This window comes from Lepidochelys kempii, chromosome 1, assembly GCF_965140285.1.
Source record: "Lepidochelys kempii isolate rLepKem1 chromosome 1, rLepKem1.hap1, whole genome shotgun sequence".
Lineage (NCBI taxonomy): Eukaryota > Metazoa > Chordata > Testudines > Cheloniidae > Lepidochelys > Lepidochelys kempii.
This window is the reverse complement of record NC_136380.1, coordinates 9,258,682-9,279,635: the sequence shown is the minus strand read 5'-3', so window position 1 is coordinate 9,279,635 and position 20,954 is coordinate 9,258,682. Positions and strand designations below refer to the sequence as shown.

At 56.0% G+C, this 20,954-nt stretch overlaps 1 pseudogene across 1 annotated transcript; it reads left to right on the top strand.

The window, feature by feature from the left end:
• The first annotated feature begins 12,082 nt into the window (after window positions 1-12,082).
• On the top strand, window positions 12,083-18,854 carry LOC140899516 (folate receptor gamma-like; annotated as a pseudogene). Its single transcript, XR_013634932.1, has 5 exons — window positions 12,083-12,127; window positions 12,511-12,652; window positions 15,800-15,988; window positions 16,767-16,902; window positions 18,547-18,854. The product of XR_013634932.1 is annotated as a folate receptor gamma-like (transcript).
• The last annotated feature ends 2,100 nt before the right edge of the window (window positions 18,855-20,954 follow it).

Genomic DNA, 20,954 nt, shown 5'->3' with positions numbered 1-20,954 from the left:
TCTCCTGGTGAAGTTGTTCCACTTGGTATTCAGGAGTGATCCCGCAGCCCAGTGGGGTGGGCACCCAGTGGAGAGGTGGGAAACTTTGCTCTACAAATCGCTTTGCTGTAGCAGCCAGAGAGGAGAACTCAACTGGGGGCTTTGCATCTGCTGGAGTGGGGGACGTTAACCACAGGGCTGAACATTACCTGGGAAAACGCAGCCCCCCAGCCTGGCTATCCTGTGTGAGGCTAGCTGCTCTCAGCGCATAGCTGGTGGCTCAGGCCAGGCGTGTCCCGGCTTAGCTCCCCCTGGGACTTAGGCGTGAGATAGGGTGCCTGACAATGGGATTTAGAAACCTCAGTCCATTTGCAGAGCTGGGCCTTGGGCTCACTTCCTGAGGCATCCATTGACCTGTTGCATCACCTCTGCCAAAATGCCTCAACCTCTCTGAGCTATATTCATCTGCTCTGTAGCTGGGGTGGGACAAACTGTTATTGATATGGGTGTTATGTTGCCTTGAGGGTCCAGCCGAGTTCAGGGCCTCATAATTCAAGGCCATAGTTAGAGACAGTCCCTGCTCCAAAGAGTTTACAGGCTAACTGGGGGGAAAGGGAAGACAGGAAACAGAGATGCCATAATTCACCCCCCATCAGCTAGCAGACCCAGGACTAGAACCCAGGTCTCCTTAATGCTACGCCAGTCTCTCTCTAAGCTGCTCTTTGGATGTGCTTTGAACCCTTTGGAAGAGCTGACTTGGCACAATGGGGAATATGTGAGGCAGCAAGGGCTAGTGGTTAGAGCCAGATAAGCCGGCTACTCACCTTTGAGCACTGGGAGAGAAAACTCCATCTAAGCACAAATTGTTCCAGTTCTCTCCCCTCTGCAGAGGTGTTACCACAGACCCGATCAAACTGACAGGAGTCATTCACTTGAGTAACCTTCAGGGTAATCTCAATGGGATCCTGAGCCCTGCAGCTGGTCAGGGGTCCATGCCCTGGTGGAGCCGGCTGTGGGGGTTCTCCACCCCCAGATCCAGCCAGCATAGCAAGCCTGTCACACTGCTCTCCCTTTTGAAAAAGACCCATCCTCTTGTGTATGTATCAAACCAAATAAAACTCCGTAAACACAATCTTCATGCCAGGCTGGTGTCCCAGGACTTCAACTGCTCCGTTTGGAAAGGAAGTGTCACTAGCAATAAGCAGGGGTGCCACAATCGGATTGGGAGTGTGTGGGCCCCTGGCTTGGGCCTCTGGTGATAGCTTGGCCATCACGTGGTTCCTCCCTTTTACTATCCCCTCTTCTCCAGAACCAGGAGAAAGGGCCCATAATTGAGTCCACGCTTTCAGATTCGAGGTTGCGGTGCTAAATTCACTGCCCAGACCAGTCCAGCTTCCATTGTGCAGTTCCAAGAATGCATGGCACCAACAAGTCATGCTTCCCCAATGCCCCATCAAATGGCTCCATAGTGTTCTCTCATCTGTCATTGTTTGCTATGCCTGTAACCTGGGCTGGAATAACCCCTTCAACAGTGAGCTGAAGGGGCAATGTCTGCGCCAAAGTTACCCTACATACACCAGTGGCATCATTCCAGCAAATTACAAGGCTGCATTTTCCAATTATAGGGCATGTTTTATCCCCATGTTAAGGGGGATCAGAAAATCAGTCCCATAAGTCCACCCCTGATCAGAGTCCCATCCCACAGTAAAATCCCAGACTAATTTAAAGTTGTTAATTTCTATAGATTTCCTTTTACAAAAGCCATGTTGGCTTTTCCCCAACATATTGTGTTAACCTCTATTGACCCCTCAGATTTGTCACTTAAAAAGAATGGCTCAGGTGTGGGAATCTCCCTCACATTCTCTACAGTGAAGACCGATGCAAAGAATTCATTTAACTACTCTTTAACGGCCTTGTCTTCCTTGACTGCTCCCTTAGTACCTCAGTCGTCCAGTGGCCCCACGCACTGTTTGGCAGGCTTCCTGCTTCTGATGTGCTTAAAAAAAATTTGCTGATAGTTTTTGGGTCTTTTGCTAGTTGCTCTTCAGATTCTTTTTTGGCCTGCCTAATTATTAATTTTACACTTGACTTGCCGGAGTTTATGCTCCTCTCTATTTTCCTCAGTAGGATTTTGTTTCCAATTATTAAAAGAGGTCTTTTTTCCTCTAGCCACCTCTTTTACTCTGCTTTTTAGCCATGGTGGCATATTTTGGTCCTCTTACTGTTTTTTTGATTTGGGGTATACATAGAGTTTGACCTTCGGTTAAGGTGTTTTTAATTAGTGTTCATGCAGCTTGCAGGCATTTCACTCTTTGTGACTGCTCTTTTCATTTTCCATTTAACTAGTGTCCTCATTTTTGCATAGTTCCCCCTTTTCTGAAGTTAAATGCTACTGTGGTGGGTTTCTTTGGTATTTCCCCCCCTACAAGGATGTTAAATTTAATTACATTGCGTTGGCTATTACTGACTGACTCAGGTATATTCACTTTCTGGACCAGGTCCCGTTCTCCACTTGGGACTAAATCAAGAATTGCCTCTCCCCTTGTGGGTTCCAGGACTAGCTACTCCAAAAAGCAGTCGTTAAGTGTCTAGAAATGTTATCTCTGCATCCTGTCCTGAGGTGACATGTACCCAGTCAATATGGGGATAGTTGAAATCCCCCATTATTACTGAGTTTTCTATTTTTGTAGCCTCTCTGATCTCCATGAGCATTTCACAGTCCCCATCACCATCCTGGTCAGTCGTATATTCCGACTGCTATCCTATTATTAACCAAGCATGGAATTTCTATCCATAGAGATTCTCTGGTGCAGTTTGATTCATTTAAGATTTTGACTATATTTGACTCTCTGCTTTCTTTCACATATAGTGACACTCCCCCGCCAGCACAACCTGCTCTGTCATTCCTCTATGTTTTGTACCCTGGTATTGCCATGTCCCATTGATTGTCATTATTCTACTAAGTTTCTGTGATGCCTATTGTGATGCTGACAGACCAGGTGGCAGCTCATGCCAAGGCCCCTAGGCCTCACTGATGGCTGACAGATGCACAGCTGGAAACACGTCCAGCTCACCTGTGTGTTGGCAGTGTTGAAGCAGACGTTAGGTTGCAAAGAATGTGTTTAGCCTTGATGAAAAGCTTGGAGGACGCTGCCTGCATTGATCTCACGTATCACATCTGCAGCCCAGGGTGGAAAGTGACATTGAGTGTTTGTGTAACTCACCAAGCGGGAAAGAAGCGTTGATTAATGGAGGGTGTGGGTCCTCTGCACAAGGCTCACTGAAACCAAGCGAGCCATTGTGAAACATCAAAGGACAAAGACTTTGTTGATTTCCCTCCCCCAGCCCCCAAAGAGGAGACGGGCGCCAACCCTTGTCCAATCAGTTTGAACTCTGAGAGAAGGGAATAAAACTCCCTGACCAGAAGGATCTGTATTCCTGTGCTGTTGTGTAACACCGACAGACCCCGGGTCGTCGGGGATGGGGGCGGGATTGAACCTGGGACCTTTGGAGCTAAATGCATGAGCCTCGTCTGCATGAGTTAAAAGCCGTATGGCCCTTAGCTCAGGCTGTAGAGAAGACTCATTAATCTCTCTCTAAGGGGTCTCGGTGCCACTAGATGGGACAGAGCACCGCACCCAGGAGGTGTGTGGGTTACACTTGGACTTCAGGGAGAGGGCAAGACTTCTAGGCATGAACAAGCATCCCTGACTGTTCACCTTGGCTTAGCCCTAAGGGCCTATAGACCTGGCTTCTTATAGATACTTCTATTACCTTTCGGAACCTAAGACTGTAACTCACTGGTGTGTCTCTGTTACCTGCTATAACATGGTACGTAACTCGCTCATCTCCTTTTCCTAGTTAACAAATCTTTAGTTAGTCTGCTATAGGATTGGCTAGAAGTGGTGTCCTTGGGGAGAGATCTAGGGTACAACTGACCTGGGGTAAGCGACTGGGCCTTTGGGACTGGGAGTAACGTGAAGTGAGCTGTAGCTCACGAAAGCTGATGCTCAAATAAATTTGTTAGTCTCTAAGGTGCCACAAGTACTCCTTTTCTTTTTGTGAACTTCAGTGTGGTTTGTGGTGTGAGGGACTGTCACGGAGTGTGGGGGAGTCCAGGCCCTGCACCCCTCTTCCTGAGATTCACTGAGACTCTCAGCCAGCCAGTAAAACAGAAGGTTTATTGGACAACAGGAACACAGTCCAAAACAGAGCTTGTGGGTACACCCAGGACCCCTCAGTCAAGTCCTTCTGGGGGAGCAGGGAGCTTAGACCCCAGCCCTGGGGTTCCCTGCGTTCCTCCATCCAGCCCCAAACTGAAACTAAACTCCCCCAGCAGGCTCCCTCCTGCAGCCTGTCTTCACATTCCTGGCAGAGGTGTCACCTCCCCCTCCCCCTCCTGGCTCAGGTTACAGGCTCTCAGGTCTCCCATCCCCAGGGCACATTCCCAGGTCAACACTCCCCCCTCCCTGCTGCGTCACATCGTCACATCTCTCCCCCCTTCGAGACTGAACTGAGTGGGGTCACACTGACCAGTGACCTGGGGAAGTTTGGGGCCCCCTCTCTGGGACAGCGCATCCGCTATCAGGTTGGCACTTCCCTTCACGTGGACCACGTCCATGTCGTAATCCTGCAGGAGCAGGCTCCATCTCAGGAGTTTGGCGTTGGCTCCGTTCATCTGGTGCAGCCAGGTCAGGGGAGAGTGGTCGGTGTAGACGGTGAAGTGTCGCCCGAAGAGATAGGGCTCTAGTTTCTTGAGGGCCCACACCATTGCAGGCACTCCTTCTCGATGGCCGCGTAGTGTTGCTCCCGGGGTAGCAACTTCTTGCTCAGGTACATGATGGGGTGTCTCTCCCCCTTTTCATCCTCCTGCATTAACACCGCCCCCAGTCCCGTGTCTGAGGCGTCGGTGAACGCCACAAAGGGCTTGTCAAAGTCTGGGTTTGCCAGAACTGGGCCACTGACCAGAGCCTCCTTCAGCGCCCAGAAAGTCTCCTGGCACTGCTCGGTCCAGACCACCTTGTCTGGCTTCCCCTTCTTGCATAGCTCAGTGATGGGGGTGGTTATGGCGCTGAAGTGGGGCATAAATCTTTGGTAGTATCCTGCCAGCCCAATAAAGGCTTGGACCTGCTTTTTGGTGTGGGGAGCGGGCCAGTCTCTGATCACCTCCACCTTGGCTGGTTCCGGTTTTAGGCAGCCGCTCCCCACCCGATGGCCCAGGTAAGATACTTCAGCCATCCCCACCTTGCACTTCTCCTCTTTTATAGTCAGCCCAGCCCCCTGGAGTCGGTCCAGTACTTGTCTAACCTGGGACACGTGGTCCTCCCAGGTCTGGCTAAAGACACAGATGTCATCAATATACGCCACGGAAAAACTCTCCATCCCCCTCAATAGCTGGTCCACCAGGTGCTGGAAGGTGGCCGGTGCTCCCTTGAGGCCGAAAGGCAGGGTCAGGAACTCATAGAGCCCCAGAGGGGTGATAAAGGCCGATTTCAGCCGGGCATCTGCATCCAGCGGCACTTGCCAGTAGCCCTTTGTAAGGTCCATGGTGGTAAGGTACCGAGCTCCTCCCAGCTTGTCTAGGAGCTCGTCCAGCCTGGGCATGGGGAGGCATCAGATACAGTGATGGCATTGAGCTTCTGATAGTCCACACAGAACCAGACCGACCGTCCTTTTTGGGGACCAGCACTACCGGCGAGGCCCAAGGGCTGGCCAATGGCTGGATCACCCCCAAAGCCAGCATGTCCCGGACAAAGAAAAGGAGTACTTGTGGCACCTTAGAGACTAACCAATTTATTTGAGCAAGTGAGCTGTAGCTCACGAAAGCTCATGCTCAAATAAATTGGTTAGTCTCTAAGGTGCCACAAGTACTCCTTTTCTTTTTGCGAATACAGACTAACACGGCTGTTACTCTGAAACATGTCCCGGACCTCTCTTTCCAGGTCCTGAGCAGTTTTCCCTGTGACTCGGAAGGGGGAGCATCTTATCGGTGGGTGCGACCCTGTCTGCACCCGGTGGACAGTCAGATTAGTGCGTCCAGGCTGGTTGGAAAACAGCTGTCGGTACGGATGCAGCACCCCCTGACCCCAGCTTGCTGGGCAGGGGTTAGCTGATCCGAGAGGGGAATTGTTTCCAGGGGGGAACCAGCTCTGGTCCCAGGGAATAGATCTACTAAAGGGTCATCTCCCTGCTGCTCCCACTGTCCACACACGGCCAACACCACATTCCCCCTGGCATAATATGGCTTCATCATATTCACATGGTACACCCGGCGGTGGTGCGCCCGGTTCGACAGCTCCACCACATAGTTTACCTCATTGAGCTGCTTGACGACCTTGAAAGGGCCCTCCCAGGCGGCCTGTAGTTTGTTCTTTCTCACAGGGATGAGAACCATCACCTGATCCCCGGTGGCGTAGGTACGGGCCCACGCCGTGCGGTCATACCAGACCTTCTGCTTCCTCTGGGCTCTGGCCAGATTCTCCCTGGCCAGGCCCATGAGTTCAGCCAGTCTCTCTCGGAAGATCAGGATACTCCACCACTGACTCTCCATCGGGAGTGGTCTTCCCCTCCCACTCGTCTCCCATCAGGTCCAGGGGGCCCCTCACCCTCCTTCCATATAACAGTTCGAAAGGCGAAAATCCGGTAGACTCCTGGGGCACCTCCCTGTACGCGAACAGCAGGTGAGGTAAGTACTTGTCCCAATCCTGCGGGTGCTGGTTCATAAAGGTTTTCAGCATCATCTTTAGCATCCCATTAAACCTCTCCACCAGCCCATTGGACTGGGGGTGATAAGCTGAGGCCCAGTCGTGCCGGACCCCACATTTCTCCCACAAGCACCGGAGCAGGGTCGACATGAAGTTGGAGCCTTGGTCTGTCAAGGCTTCCTTGGGGAACCCCACTCGGCTGAAAATGATCAGGAGCGCATCTGCCACGGTGTCGGCTTCAATGGAAGCTAAGGGCACTGCCTCGGGGTAGCGGGTGGCGAAATCTACCACCACCAGAATGTGTTTCTTCCCCGACCGGGTCGTCTTGCTGAGAGGCCCCACGATGTCCATGGCCACCTTCTGGAAAGGCTCCTCTATGATGGGCAAAGGTCTCAAAGCCGCTTTCCCCTTGTCCCGGGCCTTCCCCACCCTCTGACAGGGGTCACAGGATCGGCAATACTGCCGGACCGTGGTAAAGACCCCGGGCCAGTAAAAGTTCTGTAGCAACCTCTGCCGGGTGCGCCGGATTCCCTGGTGCCCTGCGAGGGGGATGTCATGGGCCAGGTACAGTAGCTTGCGGCGATACTTCTGGGGGACCACCAGCTGCCTCCTGATCCCATAGGACTCTACTTCCCTTGTGGGAGCCCATTCTCGGTACAGGAACCCCTTCTCCCACAGGAACCCCTCCTGGCAGCCTCTCCTCATGGTCCGTCCCACACTGAGGTCGGCCAGGTCCCTGAGCTTCCGCAAGGAGGGATCTTTCCTCAACTCGGCCTGGAACTCAGCGGCTGGGGAAGGGATGGGGCCCGGTTCCCCCACAGTGGCCAGGTCTGAGGCCTCCACCTCTCTGAGCTGTGCCCCTCGGCGCTCCCTCCCCACCAGGGTAGGGTCCTGTGCCTTTGGTGTGGTACCCTCCCCGAGGTCAGGGTGCAGTGCCCCTCGCCGGCTCTGGCTACGCGTCACAACCAGGGCGGTCTGGGGGTTGCTTGGCCAGTCCTCTAGGTCTCCCCCCATCAAAACCTCAGTGGGCAAATGGTGATATACCCCCACATCCTTGGGGCCCTCCTTGGCGCCCCATTTCAGGTGTACCCTTGCCACGGGCACCTTAAATGGGGTCCCGCCCACCCCCGTCAGGGGGTCAGGTAAGTGTTGGGCCTCACCCGATCTGGGGCCACCACCTCGGGCCAGGCCAGCGTCACCTCCGCGCCCGTATCCCAGTATCCATTGACCTTCCTCCCATCCACCTCCAGGGGAACAAGGCACTCTCTCCGGAGGGACAGCCCCGCGCCCACCCTGTAAACCGAGCACCCTGAGCCCAGAGCCTCCAGACCTCTGGCGGAGCTGGCCGGGGGTACTCTTCCCTCCTGAGCAGGTGGTAAACTGGTAGCCCCCCTTGCCTGGGCCGTCTGCCCCTCGTCCAGCTGAGTCCCTACCCAGTTAACCCTGGGTAGGTTGGGTCTGCTCAGTTTGTCCCTGAGCCCGGGGCACTGGGTCCGTACGTGGCCTCTCTGACCACAGTGATAGCAGCTCAGGTCACGTTGGTCCCCTCGAGCGGGTCGGAGGGGCCCAATTCCAGGCGTTCCCCTTTGGAGGGGGTTCTCCCTATTTACCCGCTTGGAGGCTCCATGGTGACTCTCTCTCTGCATCGGGGGGGGCCTGTCCTTTTGGGACTCCTCTCGGCTACTCCCTGATCGACTGTTCACAAACTCGTCGGCCAGCTGCCCTGCGTGCTGGGGGTTCTCGAGCTTTCTGTCCACCAACCACAGCCTCAGGTCGGATGGTCACTGTTCATACAGTTGCTCCAGTATGATTAGGTCAAGCAGGTCCTCTTTAGCTTGGGCCCCAGCTGTGCACTTGCGGGCATACCCCTGCATCCGGTTGGCCAGTTGTAGGTAGGTGACCTCAGGCGTTTTACGCTGACTCCGGAACCTTCTCCGGTACATCTCAGGGGTCAGCCCAAACTCACGGAGCAGGGCCTCTTTGAACAGTTCATAGTCCCCTGCCTCCGGCCCTGTCATCCGGCTGTACACCTCCACGGCTTTGGGGTCCAGTAATGGGGTGAGGAACTGGAGCCTGTCTGCAGGGTCAACCCTGTGCATCTCGCAGGCATTCTCAAAGGCCGTCAGGAAGCTATCTATGTCCTCCCCCTTCTTCCGCTGGGCCAGGAAGCACTTATCAAAGCTCCTTGCAGTCTTGGGTCCCCCCTCACTCACCGCAGCCGGGGCCCCACTGCTCCTCAGCCTGGCCAGCTCCAGTTCATGATGGCTTTGTTTCTCCTTCTCCTGACGCTCCCTCTCCTTCTCCTGATGCTCCCTCTCCTTCTCCTCCTGCTCATGTTGACGTTGTTTCTCCTCATGTTGACGTTGTTTTTCATGGTCCTCCAGCTCCCTCATTTTCATCTCCCTCTCCCATTCCAGCCACATCTGCTCAAAGGATGAGGAGCTCCCCCGGGAGGATCCTCTGCTGGCTGCTGGGGTCAGGGTGCCCTCGGTATTCGCCGGGCTTCCCCCAACCCCTCCCCCAGGCCTAGGTAGGAAGGGTCTCGGGGTGTCCTCGGCAGCAGTCTGACCCCTCCCAGCCCAGTCAGGCCCCAGGGCCCATGCTGCGTCCACCGGGCGGCTTCCCTCAGGGACAGGGATCGGGTCATCCAAGCAATCCCTCTCCTCCAACTGGGCAATCAGCTGTTCCGTGGTGGACCTCCCAATGCACAGCCCCCTCTGCCTGCACAGCTCCACCAGGTCGCTCTTAAAGCGTTTAGCGTACATCTCCCTGCTGGCCACTCGCAGACCGGACAGCTTTCTACCATTTCCAGGAAAAACCCCTCATGTGCCAGTCCTTCTTGAGGTCACTACCTCTTTGCCAGGGTCAAGCTGCAGACTCCTCCGCCCCTGGGACCGCTCGCTGCAATCCCCCGGGGGACCCTGTTACTGCAAAAGTCCTTCCCTGGTCACACACTCCCAGGGGTTAACCGCCCCCTGAAACCGTCTCTCGCTGAATCTTCAGCACGCCTGGTCCCCATCAATCCCCCTTCGTTTTACTGTTCCCCAGTCACTTACTGCAGGAAGCGCTGTTCACGGGGTGCAGTACATCCCACCGCTCCCACCAGTTGTCACGGAGTGTGGGGGAGTCCAGGCCCTGCACCCCTCTTCCTCCTGGCTCTGGTGACAGGCTCTCAGGTCCATCCCCAGGGCACATTCCCAGGTCAACACTCCCCCCTCCCTGCTGCGTCACATCGTCACATCCTCTATTCCAGCTTTTGTCTGCCATGAGCTGGGCAGCTGAAGCTCCCTGCTCCCCCAGAAGGACGTGACTGAGGGGTCCTGGGTGTACCCACAAGCTCTGTTTTGGACTGTGTTCCTGTTGTCCAATAAACCTTCTGTTTTACTGGCTGGCTAAGAGTCTCAGTGAATCCCAGGAAGAGGGGTGCAGGGCCTGGACTCCCCCCCACTCCGTGACAGAGGCCCCAGCTGATTAGACAGCTGATCTTGGCATTCTCTGGCTCCTTTCTCTGGGGCAATTTGCAGAGCAAAGAAAGAAGCCTGCTCCAAAGAACGCCCAGCAGGTGGGACTGATGTTCTCATCCTCGGCCAGGGCTTGGGCGGACATCTGATCTTTGCGATCAAATCCTTGATTGTCTTCTTAACATGGGACTCAGCTGCCCCCCAGCAAACACACAGAGCTCTTTGGCTCTTACGAAAACTGCTACTTTACAGGTAACGAGCTCCGGTGACCATTAAGCCTCATTAACCCGGTTGCGTGGAGGGGTTAGCAGCTGTGGTTAAAGGACTCGGCTATTAAAGCTGACTCCAAAGGCCTGGCTGCTGTGGTGAGCACTTGCTTGAAGCAGCTGGGATGGGCTTTTTTCCAGCAAGGTAGGCGCAGTTCATGGTTTTCTGTTGTGATGGGGGCTGGTGGGTGTCTCAGGCCTAGTGTTTGGGTGTCAATGTGATCAGCTTTGTAACTGCTGTTTGCTTCTAGAGGGGGATGCATTGCTTCCAAAAAACACTAGGCTGTGATCTGTGTCTCCTTGTTCCTGGGCTGGGTGCACAGGTGGCGCTTTGGGGGCGATGGGCTGCTGTAAAAGCTGCAATAGTGGAACCGTAGCCAGTAAACCACAGATATACCAGATGGCAGAGGAAACCACTTGGCCCAATGGAGTGGGGGAGAGGAGACCCCCACAAGAGGGGATGTGGGAGGATAAGTGATGCCCCAATAGAAATTGGAAGCTAGCGCAAGGCCTTGTATGGACTAAAGTCTGTAAAAGCCCCATGTCAGGGGCTGGAGTCCAATAGGACCTGAACTGAACAGCAATAACTGACTGTTAAGTCTCCCATGACCCGCTGTTAGTGGGCTGGGAGTCTGCTCTGGCAGCCTGCGATCCTGGCAGCCCAAGGTTGTGGCAGTGTGTAACTGACCAGCCTGGTTGCCCTGTCCCAGGGGCCTGAAGTCACCAGACAGGGCGAGCTGCAGGGCCGTGGGCTAGCTTCCTCCACCTCTCTGGAAGAACACTGAGCAAACAAGGGGGAAGAAATACAACCTAATAGGTCTAATCTTATCCTAGGCTTCATGCCTGGAAGCCTGCTTGTGGGGCTAGTGGTGTTGGCTGGCCAGGGTCCAGCTCGGTGGTCATTGCTGTGACTCTCTGGATGAGGCACCCAGTAGCCAGTCTCTGGTTCTGGATCATTGGCTAATACAAAGGGAGTGGCCTGAATGCACCCATGGGTGGCTATAGGGTGGAGGGGAGCTCAGAGCTAGGGTGGAAACCAGCACCTGCTGAGCAGAGACATGGGGAGCTCGGCTCTGAGCCCCTTGCAAGGCAAAGCAGTCAAGCTGGGGGCAGGGTTTGGAGAAGTGCCCGCCCCACTGGGCTTTAGGTGGGATGTTTAGAGGGTAAAAGCTCCTGTGGAGCAGGAGGCTTTGTGGCTTTTCTCTCCCCCTCTCTCCTGCAGGGGCAGCAGGTTTGTAGAAATGTTGGCAGTGCCCAGAAAGCCCAGAGTTCCCCCTGAACTGCCTAAGGCTCTGGGAGGGAGTTTGGGTGGGGAGAGGAGGTCTGGGGTGCAGGCCCTGGGCAGGGGATTGGGGTGCAGGCTCTGGGGTGGTGTTTCTGTGCTGGGTGCAGGTTTGAGGGTGGGGGTGCAGGAGGGGGTGAGGGGTGCAGGCTCTGGGCTAGGACAAGGGGTGGGGGTGTAGAGGGAGTTTGGGGGGTGGGAGAGGGTGTGGGGGTGCAGTGGTTACCTGAGCCTCCTAGGCAGGGCAGGCTGGGGGGGGTCTCAACAAGCTGTTGCCCCCAGGCACTGCCCCTGCAGCTTCCTATTGGCCACAGGCGCGCTTGGGGTGGGAGCAGCATCTGTAGACAGACTTTCTCCTCGCCCGCCCGCCCCAGCCAGCAGACACATGGCATGAGCAGGCAGGAAGTTGCTCGGCTCTCGGCTGCGCTGCCGGTGGTGAGTGAAATCGCCCGTGGGATGCATGGTGGGGAGCGCCCGGGGTGGAAGGTGGGACTGAGGGAGAGACCCGGAGTCAGGCCCCAGGCCAGGAATATTCCTGGTGCCCAGGCACCCTGGGCCCATAGAACTCTCCACCCATGTGCCCAGATGGGATGTTTGCGGGGGGGGGGAGCTGCCAGTGAAGCAGGAGGCTTTGTGGCTGCTCTCTCATGGGTCTCTGCAGAGCACCTGTCTCCGTAGCAGGCAGCACAGATGCTCTTGCCTGGGGATCCCCTCTGGGCGCTCGGAGCCATGCACCCAAGTGGCGCCCAGTCTCATCTGGACAGCTGCACTAACATGTCTTCTCTTCCACCCCCCCCCCCCTCTTACTCTGGTCCCAGGGAGATGGCAGCCCAGTGGGCAGTGCTGGGGCTGTTGGCTGCCTGCCTGGCCAGTGCTGCGAAGGAATCGGTGCTGAACGTGTGCATGGATGCCAAGCACCACAAAACCCAGCCAGGCCCGGAGGGGGCGCTGCATGGCCAGGTAGGGTCTTGTCCTATTGACACAGGTCAGTCCATCCCTGACCTCTTGGAGCTCTAGGTGAGGGGTAACTGGGTCCCCTGGACCTGCCGTCCATTCCAGTGCAGGCTTGTTCCTTACGCTGGGCTCTCGTGGGGGAGGGGGGGCATGGGCGTGGAGGACTGTGGTGCAGGAAGCTGGAGGTGTTCATGACACCAAGAACTGTGTGTTTTCTCTCAGCCCTAGGAGGCTGCGGCAGGCAGGGTCATGGTGCCAACATCCTTGGGCTGGCAATGAGACCCAGCTCTCTGGCAGCAGCCACGCAAGCCATGCAAACTGGGCTACTTCTTTTCCCTTTAAAGAGGCCTGTCCCTTGCTGTTTTCCTAGGGAAGGCCTCAGGCAGAGGGCTGGGGAGCCAGGACTCCTGCCTTGCAATTCCAGCTCTGCCACTGATTCTGTGGGCAAACTTGGATATGTCCCTGTTAATTTCACTAGAATAAACTGACCCAAGTGTTGAAGGTGTTAACCTGACCCTGTCACTGTCTAGCTCACTGCTTGATATTATGGGTTGGGGTACTGAGTACAAAGACCTCAGCCCGCTTAGGACCATGGCGACAGCCACACTTATGAATAGAAAAGGAGGACTTGTGGCACCTTAGAGACTAACCAATTTATTAGAGCATAAGCTTTCGTGAGCTACAGCTCACTTCTTCAGATGCATATCGTGGAAACTGCAGCAGGCTTTATATATACACAGAGAATATGAAACAATACCTATTCCCACCCCACTGTCCTGCTGGTAATAGCTTATCTAAAGTGATTTCCAGCACAAATCCAGGTTTTCTCACCCTCCACCCCCCCACACAAATTCACTCTCCTGCTGGTGATAGCCCATCCAAAGTGATAACTCTTTACACAATGTGCATGACAATTAAGCTGGGCTATTTCCTGCATAAATCCAGGTTCTCACATCCCCCCCACCCCCATACACACACAAACTCACTCTCCTGCTGGTAATAGCTCATCCAAACTGACCACTCTTCAAGTTAAAATCCAAGTTAAACCAGAACATCTGGGGGGGGGGGTAGGAAAAAACAAGAGGAAACAGGCTAACTTGCATAATGACTTAGCCACTCCAAGTCTCTATTTAAGCCTAAATTAATAGTATCCAATTTGCAAATGAATTCCAATTCAGCAGTTTCTCGCTGAAGGTGCCACAAGTCCTCCTTTTCTTTTTGCGAATACAGACTAACACGGCTGTTACTCTGAAACCTGTCACTTATGAATAGCTATCTCTCTTTACTAAAGATGAGAGGAAAGAGGGCTGACACCTTTCTAGTGTCTGGTAACTGAGGCCCTGCCCCTTCTCTGCGCTCCCTCTTCTCCCCCTCCTTGCCAAGTCAGAAAACCCCAGACATCAGGGCTTGTCTGGGTGCCATTTGACACACAAGCCGAAAGCCGGCCTATCTGGGTGAAAACTGGATGGGTGGCAAACCTCACTCAATACTGTGTTTCAAATTAGGCTGTAACTTTGACGAAACTCTTTGTTCCTATTCCCGTTCCCTTTTGCTGCAGAGTTTGTAGAAGGCAGGCCTGCTGATTGGGGGATGGGGGCAATTGTCCAGGGTCCTGGGTGACTTTAAAGGACCCAGGGACCCCCAGCAGCACAGTGGAGTGAGGGCAGCCTTCCTGCCTGGCCTTGCTCCATGCCATTCCTGGAAGCGGCCATCCCGTCTCTGCAGCCCCTTGGCAGGAGGTCTCTGGGCACTGCCCCTGCCCTGAGCACTGATTCCACAGCTCCCATTGGCTGGGAACTGCACAAAGACCCCCTGGGCCCCCCCTCACCGGGGAGCTGCTGCCAGAGGGGTGTGCTGGTCGCTTTCAGGGGCCACCCCAGGGAAGAGTTAGCCCTGACCCCTCTCCTGCACTCCCTCAGTGTCCCCTGTCTTTCTCTCCCGCCCCACCTGGCAGCTAGGAGATGGTGCTAACAGTCTTGTGGGGAAAAGAGGCATTAATAGAAATCTGTAGCTGTGAAGTCTGAGCCCACTTCCTAGAAGACAAAACCAGACCAACACATACAGGGGCAGAGAAACCGGAGAAGATCAGCTATGCAGCCAATCCTCTCTGCAACCTCCCTGTTGGAGAAACTGCTCCAAAACCTGGCAAATCTGCATCCCCACTGGGTGCTGCCTTTCTGGTCACAGGCTCCCAGGAGTGCTGCAGGATACAGTCTTGGTGGGGAAAAGCCAGACCCTTAAACAGAAGGCACAAGGGAGGGAGCGAGAGGAAAGCGGACTGAAGGTGGGGGAGGAATATGACATACTAGGGATTGGAGCCGGTGACGGCAGGAACCAAAGTCTCTCATCACATTCATGGCTTCAGCTCAGTCCTGACCACTGAAGGTGGCCATGTCAGGTGGGTTTTGCTGCCTTGCCCAGGCTGGTAAGAAGATTTTTGGGAACTGGGACAAGGAAGGTGTCCTAGTGGATTGCAGGAGAAGGTTGGGGAGGCAGCCATGTCCCTCCTTTGTTCCCCCATCTCCCAGCCAGCAGTCAGTCTGATCTTCCTCCCAAAGTCCTGGGGTGTCTGGGTTTTGTTCTTTTTAACCTGCTCCCCCAAAAAAAGAGGGCAGGGGCAGAACAGCCCATCCCATTTCGCTCACCAGTTACACATGTTCCCAACAAACAAATTTAGTTCAGGTTTCTAGTCCCACATTCATTAACTTGAGGAGCACGTTGAAGTGGTGCCTTGTAACTAGGAGGCTTTTTCATTTGGACAAATTCAGTTGGTCTCTTCTTTGTGCCTTTCCCCCATCCCCACTTACCCAGTGTGTCTCCCCCCCCCCCCCAGAGGGGATCACAATTGGGGTAGATCTGGAGGCCCTAATAACACCATATAACAGCTCAGCGGCTGCCCCTCCTGCCCCAGTCTGTAGCTTCCCCACTTCATGGCATTTTGTCGACTTAAAGATCTCCAAGCACTCGGCAAAATAGCATCCCTGCCCTTCCGTCCCCGGTCCTTGGCCGTGGCCCTGGCAGTGGTCTGATGCAGGAGCAGTCCCGCCGTGCAGCACTGGAGGCTGGTGATGCTGCTGCATCCACGGCATCCTGTCTGCCCCCCGGGTGAGCGGCCGGAGTCCCCTGCGCACCCGTCCCTTGCTGTGTTCCCAGTGTGCCCCGTGGAAAGACAACGCCTGCTGCACGGCCGAGACCAGCACGGGGGCTCACCAGGACCAGTCCTACCTGTACAGCTTCAACTGGGCCCACTGCAGGGTGATGCCAGACAAGTGCAAGTGGCACTTCATCCAGGACACGTGTCTGTACGAGTGCTCGCCCAACCTGGGGCCCTGGATCCACCAGGTCAGGGGGCGCTGGGCGCTGCGGGCGGGAGAGCAGGCTGGCTTGGTGCATGTGCTCACGGCTCCCTCTAGTGGTGGGTCCAAATAGTGAGGAGTGAACTAGCACCATGCAGAGTGGCTCCTCCAGCTTGAGCAGTTGGGGGCTCGTGCTTTCTGTTCCGAAGGCCCCAGGTGCCATTCTCCACTGTCAGCTGGTGTCCCCGTGTCCCCCCAGGGCCCACTGCATGTGGGCAGGACAATCCCCTCAAAGCGTCCTGAGATCGGGAGGCTGCACTGAACGGCTCCTTTAGCTTCCCTCCCCGGGAGGTGCCCCATGGGTCCTGCCATCCCCCCTGCTGTTTAGGACCCCAGAGAACCTGGCTCCAATGCTCAGCTTGGCTGGGTTTCTTGGTGGGACTGACGCTGCCTCTGTCCCGGGGTGAGGTGGGTTCGTGCAGCGTGTTTGCTGGGAGGCAACAGGTAAGATGGCAGATGCTGCTCCTGGCCAGGGCTCTGCAATAAATCCAGGATCTCTTCCCTGGACGCCTGGGTGGCCTGCCTGGGATGCAGTTGAGCTGTAGATGCTGCCACACAGGTGTGCGGGGAGGCTGCTGTGAGGCTCTCCTGTCCCCTGGGGCCTGGGCCTGGTTCTGCTGGGACACGCACTGGCTCTGTTCAGTGGTGCTAGATCAGGGGGTGGGGGAGAGAATGTGTCTCACCCTTGCTCCCTGGGGCGACTGATGTTGCCTGCAGGGGGCCCAGAGCTGCCCCCTGATGCTCACAAGCCTGTGTCCTGGCAGGCGGATACCAGCTGGCGCCGGGAGAGGATCCTCAATGTCCCGCTGTGCAAGGAGGACTGCGAGCAGTGGTGGGAGGACTGCAAGGACGCCGTCACCTGCAAAGAGAACTGGCACAAGGGCTGGAACTGGACTTCGGGTCAGTGAGAGGCCGAGAACAAACTCTGCCTGCTGCAGGGGGGAGCTGGACTGCTGTACCCTGAGTGGGGCAGGGTCACACCTTGCTTATGGGTTTGCGGCTGTCTTAGAGGCCCAAGGGATGGAGGAGGGGCTCCCACCTCTCGCTGCCCCTGATGGCAGCAGCCCTCAGACTAGCTCCAGACCCTGGGTGGGGGGCTTGCAAGAGGAGCACCCTGGGAATGAGGGCTGAGGCTGTAGTCTCCTCTGGTCTCAGTGCAGTCCCTGGCTTGGTTTGGACTAGGCAGGTGGGTGGTCCCCTGGACTGAACTTGGTGTCCAGTGACCCTGGGGCAGCTTCAACTGTGGAGATGGTGCCCATGCTGGAGCACAAGCTGGGAAACCTGCCTCCTGTGTGAGCAGAACTGCCTAGCAGGTGGCCATGGGGCTCTGGGGTCTTCCTCCCCATGGCGACTAGGCGTGTGGTGCCCCTCTACAGAGTTGTGGCCATACCTGGTTCTGCTTGCCAGTATCCCCTGCCTCCAAAGGGGGTTAGGGGCCTGGTCCTGGAGGAGGCAACAGCTGTGGAATCCTAGGGGCAGAGCCGGAGGGTGTAAAATGGGGCTCCCCAGTCAGGAACACGCAGAAAAGGAGCTGGCAGGAGACCTGGATGCTGAGATCTGGGCTGTGAATGCCCCTTACTTTCAGTGGGCGGAGGAGTGAATGGGGCTCAGAGTTGAGGCTGGAGTAGTGGCTGGCAGATAATGCACAGAGGAAGGATGACCCAGTGCTTGGAGCCTGGGACTTGAGACCTGCTTCAATTCCCTGCTATTGACTGTAGGGGGTGGCCACTGTCTCACCACACTCCCAGCTCTCTCAATGTTCAGGAGGCCAAATCAAACCAAGCCAAATATATTGTCGCAACCAATCCTGCACCTTGGCAGGGGGTCAGAGTAGGTAACCCTAGTGGTTCCCTCCTAAAGACCTCTGGTGCAATACAAACCCATTCCTACCTGCTCCTGCCAAGGGAGAGGGGTGTGTGTCTCACATGGCTAAGACCCAACCCACCAGTTTGTAACTGTTGCTTGGTGTCCCTGTATGCTGTGTTCTGTACCAGTACTGGGACCTAGACTGGATAGACTCTTGCCTTTGACAAGCTCTTAGCTAGTGCCAAGGCTGAAGGCAGTTTCCCAAAGTGTTGATCTTGTATTGGCTAGCACTGCTCTTCCATAGTGTGACCTTAATTCAGTCTCTGCCTCAGTTTCCCACCTGTGGAGAAGAGCACAGCCTTACCTTGGGGGCTCATGAGGATAAAGGCACAACAGACCCTGGGGTGATGGAGGGCCTAGAAGGATCAAGGTGCATTGGCAGAGCTGTGGGGGGTGGGAAACCCCAGCTGGGCTAGTGGGTTCCTCATTCTTACTAGCCTCCATCTGGCTCTCCAGGCTGCCAGTCAGGGATCAATCCAGGAGGTGAGTGACATGGCTACAAGCCCTTGAACTTCACCTCACAGGGAAGGACAGTTTCTCCCACAAGCCAGCTGGGCCGTTGCCAGATCAGCCAGTAGCCTGGGATGGGCAGATGCCTAGCAGCCAGAGATGGGGAAGGCATCATAGATGGTGTCAAGCCACAGCTTGCTCACTGCCGCCCTCTCCCTCCCCTTCCAGGGACCAACCGGTGCCCCCGCAGCTCCACATGCCAGCCATTCAAGTACATCTTCCCCCGGCCGGCAGACCTGTGTGAGAAGATCTGGTCCAACTCGTACAAATACACCCTGGAGCACCGGGGCAGTGGGCGCTGCATCCAGATGTGGTTCAACCGGGCCCAGGGGAACCCCAACGTGGCCGTGGCCAAGTACTACGCCCAGAACAGGGGAGATGCCTCTCCTGCACCATGGGCTGTCCTGCTGCTGCCTCCTGCTCTCCTGTCCCTGCTCTGAGCAGCCAGGAGCCTCTGGCAGCCCCACTGGCTTATACAGGAAACCTTTTTGCACGGGGTGTTTGCCCTGCTTTGGGCTCTGGCCAGCAGAGTCGGGATGCAGTCTGGTTACTGCTAACTGCAGGTGGAAACTGTCGGGAACTGAGACCTTCCCAGCTTATGTAGAAGATTTGGGCAAAATAAACTATCCCAGCCTTGCTCTGTGCCTGGTTCCTCCTTCATAGAAACATCCTTCTGCTCAGTCCCCAGGGCTGCAAAGCTACAAGGGGGCCCAGCCAGAGGCTCCTTGGGGCTCTCGGGTTGCCTGGCAGGTGGGTACCTTTGTCCTAAACTGAGGTGGGAGCTGGGCTTGGGGTCTGTGGGGCAGAGTATGATCAGTGAGTGTAGGCCTGGCTCCAGCCCCTGCTCATCCCCCTGGGGGGCTTTGGGTGCTTTGACTACGGGGGGGCTGCAGAGCAGGGTCTGGGCAATGCAGACAGCGGCAGCATCCTCTCCTGCCTGGTGCTAGGAACCCCCTGTCCCTGGCTCCCCTCACTCGTGCATCCCCATCCCCTGATCTCCTGCCACATGAGGCAGCTACAACGCTACACCCCCAAACTGGGCATTGGCAAGGGACAGGTCCCGTCTCTGAATGCCGGCTGCGCTGTGTTCAGGAGTCCCATCCAGTGCCTTAGGATGAGTAACAGACCAGCTCCAACCTTGTCTGGTGAGGGCACAGCTTGTTCTTCATCTGCACAGGGATGAAAGCAAACTGTGGGGCATGGGAAGGTCAGAAGGGCTGGCTCTCCCCCATGGGGGGGCAGCAGGGTGTCTCTGATCAGAGAGCTTCACCCCAACCCAAGCAGTGTCAAGACAGATCTTGGTGAAACTTCATGGTGGCAGATGTCCTGCCCAGCCCTGGAGCCCATGTAAGGACCCTCTGGGAAGAGGCAGGGCCTAGTCCCATGCCAGCCACATGACTACAGCTTTCCTTGGGCCTGCAGGATGCTCTCAGGGTTTATCTTCACCTGGAGCAGCACAACCCCCCCCCCCCCCACACACACACAGGTGCAGTTGTGGGGCTTTAGGGAAGCCACTACCCCCCCCCCCCCCCAGCTGGGAGAGCTTCTCCTGTCAGCATCACTAATCCCCCTCCCCCAGAGCCAGTGGCTATGTTGACCTAGCATGGTCTATGCCCAGGGCTACGGTTGGCGTGACTACAGCACAGTAGGGTGGACCTGGTGTCGGTACGCCCCGGTCTCAGCTGGTCTGGGCAATGGCTGGGGCCTGGGTACAAAGAACCTGGTTTCCTGCTGCTAGAATTCCCAGGAGGCCTGGTTAGCGCGGGCTGAGGGCCCTGGGGAAGGAAGAGAAGTAACTGAAAGTGTGGGGAGATGGGGAGCTGCTGGCAGGGAGGAGCACAGAGCTCTGTGGAGACTCCCTGGGGCAGGGCTATGGAACGGCCCGCTGGCACCAGGCCCAGCAATGCTACTGTCTGCGGCTGTTTGAGCGCTGGGTGGGGCCCCTTGTGGCCAGTCACCAGGCTCTGACACTGGACCCAACCCTGGGGGCCTGGGTGCTTCCAAGCCCCCTGGCTCCAGGGGTTGCTCTGAGTTCTGGCTGCTCTGGCATGTGCCCGGGCTGCAGGTTCCCCATCTAATGCCCCTTCTTGGGCAGCAGGCCTAGGAGGTCCCACTCCCTAGACCCTACTCTGTCCTTAGTGCCCCTTCTTCCAAATCTGCCCATGTGCCAGTTACAACAAGCAGCCCGTGGGCTCTGCAAGGGGCCTTTGCTCTCAGGCCTTGTCCACACAGTTGTTCAGGAGCAGCCCTGCCCAATAGCTCCCTGGGTAGCTGAGCACAGGAGAGTTACAGATTTCTGAGAAAACAGACACTGGAATGCAAGTGTGTAGCCCTGGTGTCCTTTCCCACCCTGAGCAGTTTGGGTCTGAGCTGTGTCTGTGTTCAGGCTGGAAGGAAACTCCTTGGTGTTCCTTCTGCTGGACTAAATCTACCTGGAAGTAAGTTGTCAGTGTTTAATGGTGAGAATAATTAACCATTAGAACCACTGTCAGAGGGGTATGAGGGAGTCTGCATTCCTGGTACTGGTTTTTAAAGCCCGAGGGGCTGGTTTCCTGCAAGTTCTGATCTCTCTCAGA